A 4,015-nucleotide genomic window follows, 5' to 3' on the forward strand; every position below is an offset into this window, starting at 1 on the left:
GAACCAAGTTGAAGAGTTTTAGGATAGCCAGTTTCATTTTGTCGTCTGTGTGTTTAATCATCTCGTTTAGTATGCCGTCTGTCCCGCAGGCTTTTCCTGGTCGCAGGTCCTTGAGTTTTTCAAGAAGTTCTTTTTCTGTTATTATGGCGTCCAGCGGGTTTTGGTTATCTTTTATGGCCATTTCTAGCTTTTCCAGTTTTTTGCGCTCTGGTCTTAGTGTGTTTTTCTGGTATAATTTTTCAAAGTGGTTTACACTATCTCTCTCTTTATCTGTTTCTCTGTCTCTCTCTCTCTCACATCCTATCTCTCTCTCTCTGTCTCTTTCTCTCTCACACACCCTGCCTCTTTCTCTGTCTCTCTCACACTCTGTCTGTTTCTGTCTCTCTCATACACTATCTCTCTCTCTGTCTCTCTCTCACACACTATCTTTTTGCTCTTTCTGTCTCTCTCTCACACACTATCTCTCTGTCTGTTTCTCTGTCTCTCACACACTATCTCTCTCGCTAATTTTTGTTTCTCTCTGTCTCTCTCATACACTATCTCTGTCTAATTTCTGTATCTCTCTCTCCCGTCTCTCTCTCTCGTGCTCTCAACCTGTCTCTCACTTTCTCCCTCGCTGTCTGCCTCTCTCTCTCTCCATCAATCTCTCACTCCCTCTCTCTCTCCCCATCACTCGCTCTCCCCCTACCTCTCCCCATCACTCGCTCTCCCCCTCCCTCACTTCCTCTCTCTCTCTCCCCTCCCTCTCCCCATCACTCGCTTTCCCCCTCCCTCACTTCCTCTCTCTCTCTCCCCCCCTCTCCCCATCACTCGCTCTCCCCCTCCCTCACTTCCTCTCTCTCTCTCCCCCTCCCTCTCCCCATCACTCGCTCTCCCCCTCCCTCACTTCCTCTCTCTCTCTCCCCCTCCCTCTCCCCATCACTCGCTCTCCCCCTCCCTCACTTCCTCTCTCTCTCCCCCTCCTCTCCCCATCACTCGCTCTCCCCCTCCCTCACTTCCTCTCTCTCTCTCCCCCTCCCTCTCCCCATCACTCGCTCTCCCCGTCCCTCACTTCCTCTCTCTCTCTCCCCCTCCCTCTCCCATCACTCGCTCTCCCCCCTCCCTCTCCCCATCACTCGCTCTCCCCCTCCCTCACTTCCTCTCTCTCTCTCCCCCCTCCCTCTCCCCATCACTCGCTCTCCCCCTCCCTCACTTCCTCTCTCTCTCTCCCCCTCCCTCTCCCCATCACACGCTCTCCCCCCTCCCTCACTTCCTCTCTCTCTCTCCCCCTCCCTCTCCCCATCACTCGCTCTCCCCCTCCCTCTCCCCATCACTCTCTCTCCCCCTCCCTCTCCCCATCACTCGCTCTCCCCCTCCCTCTCCCCATCACTCGCTCTCCCCCTCCCTCACTTCCTCGCTCTCTCCCCCTCCCTCTCCCATCACTCGCTCTCCCCCTCCCTCTCCCCATCACTCTCTCTCCCCCTCCCTCTCCCCATCACTCTCTCTCCCCCTCCCTCTCCCCATCACTCGCTCTCCCCCTCGCTCTCCCCCTCCCTCACTTCCTCTCTCTCTCTCCCCCTCCCTCTCCCCATCACTCGCTCTCCCCCTCCCTCTCCCCATCACTCGCTCTCCCCCTCCCTCACTTCCTCTCTCTCTCTCCCCCTCCCTCTCCCATCACTCGCTCTCCCCCTCCCTCACTTCCTCTCTCTCTCTCCCCCTCCCTCTCCCCATCACTCGCTCTCCCCCTCCCTCTCCCCATCACTCTCTCTCCCCCTCCCTCTCCCCATCACTCGCTCTCCCTCTCCCCATCACTCGCTCTCCCCCTCCCTCACTTCCTCTCTCTCTCTCCCCATCACTCGCTCTCCCCCTCCCTCTCCCCATCACTCGCTCTCCCCCTCCCTCACTTCCTCTCTCTCTCTCCCCCTCCCTCTCCCCATCACTCGCTCTCCCCCTCCCTCACTTCCTCTCTCTCTCTCCCCCTCCCTCTCCCCATCACTCGCTCTCCCCCTCCTCTCCCCATCACTCTCTCTCCCCCTCCCTCTCCCCATCACTCTCTCTCCCCCTCCCTCTCCCCATCACTCGCTCTCCCCCCTCCCTCTCCCCATCACTCGCTCTCCCCCTCCCTCACTTCCTCTCTCTCTCTCCCCCTCCCTCTCCCCATCACTCGCTCTCCCCCTCCCTCTCCCCATCACTCGCTCCCCCTCCCCTCCACTTCCTATCTCTCTCTCCCCCCTCCCTCTCGCCCATCACTCTCTCTCGAATCCCATCACTCGCTCCTCCCCCTCCCTCACTTCCTCTCTCTCTCTCCCCCTCCCTCTCCCCATCACCTCGCTCTCCCCCCCTCCCTCCTCCCCATCACTCGCTCTCCCCCTCCCTCACTTCCCTCTCCTCTCTCTCCCCCCTCCCCTCTCCCCATCACGTCGCTCTCCCCCTCCCTCTCCCCATCACTCGCTCTTCCCCCTCCCTCACTTCCTCTCTCTCTCTCCCCCTCCCTCTCCCCATCACTCGCTCTCCATCGCTCCCTCACCCCCTCTCTCTGTCCTCTCGCTCTGTCTAGAACAGCAGTATCTCCTCAGGGTCATAGTCATGGGGGGAAAAAATTCAGTTGGTTGCGCCTCCCGTTAGCGCCTTAAAAGGGGGCCAATTGGGGCGCAAAGCAACTAGCGCCCGGGCGCGGCGATGTTTGCGCCACTCGCGAAATTAACTAGACATTTTGCGGCGGCACAAAACACTACCGCCACGATCTCCTGCGCCGGCAGATCGTAACGTCAGTCGAGCCCGCACAACGCCCCGTTAGCGCCCCGGGACCGGATATTGAGTGGCGCCCCCTCCCTTACCGCCCTGCCGCTAACACGACAGGTTGAGGGGAGCGTTATGCTGTCAGAAAGGGACTAGGGGAACCCGATTTAAAGGCGACCGCTTCCTGCCTTTTTTTGTCGGTGACATTTTTGCACCACGCATTCTGAGAGAGAGAAAGAGAGAGACTTCTGGAGAGATTCAACACTGTGTGAAGGAGTTTTGAATACTGAGCAGCACTTTGCAGGTTCATTTTGATTTGCCCTTCCTTGCTTCGCCAGCGCTCTGAGGTAGCGCCTCGCTCCTCGGCCTTAGCACCTTAAGAGAGGTGTGTAGCGCCTGATTTAGCGCTCCAATCACCTCCAGGGGCGATAAAAGCCAAGTTTGCAGTCGGAGGCGATAATTAGCACCAGGCGCTAAACTTTGCGCACCGCCAATAATGGTGCCCCAAATGGGGGTGATACCGAATTTTATCCCATAGAGTCATAAAGGCACAGAAGGAAGCGGTTTAATGACCTAGCAGGTCAGGAAAAGTGTAGTACATTTTGCTGATCCACCTACATCCTGTGTTTAAGCCTCTCCCTTTCATTCTGTCTTGCAAAGTATTCTCCATCACATCACTCCTCACACCCACTCCACTTTCAGCACCACCAAGCCTTCACTGTCTATGCACTTCCTCTCTCTCATTTATCCATTCACTGATGACACTCACCCCAATCCTTATGCATTGTGATGCATCTGTCTCATAATCACCCTCACCGAATGCACTGCATCCATATGGTGATGACCTCACCTTCACTCACAGCTCTGTTTTTTGTCCTAGAGTCAAAACATAACGGCACAGAAGGAGGTCATTCAGCCCATCGAGTCCGTGCCGGCTCTCTGTAGAGCAATCCAGTCAGTCCCATTCCCCCCCGCTGTATCCCCGTAGCCCTGAAAGTTTATTTCTCTCAAGTGCCTATCCAGTCTCCCCTTGTAAACATTGAGGCCTAGAAATTCGGTGGGCTGCGCCACCAGTTAGCGCCTAAAGAGGGCACTCAGTGGCTTTAGCGCCACTGGCTGCGCCTCCCGCGATATTTAGCTGGGGCGCTAATGGCGGCGTTAACCTGTTGCGCTGCGCCGCCTCCGATGGCGTCATCGGTGTGTGCAGCGCCCCGCTACTGCCCCGATCTCGATATTTGGCAGCGACCGCCTCTGTAGCGCCGTTCGCAATGGCGCCCGGTTCACGGGGCGTTCCTGT

The sequence above is a fragment of the Somniosus microcephalus genome, chromosome 4 (assembly GCF_052327205.1).
Source record: "Somniosus microcephalus isolate GS21.2 chromosome 4, FLI_Smic_1.0, whole genome shotgun sequence".
NCBI lineage: Eukaryota > Metazoa > Chordata > Chondrichthyes > Squaliformes > Somniosidae > Somniosus > Somniosus microcephalus.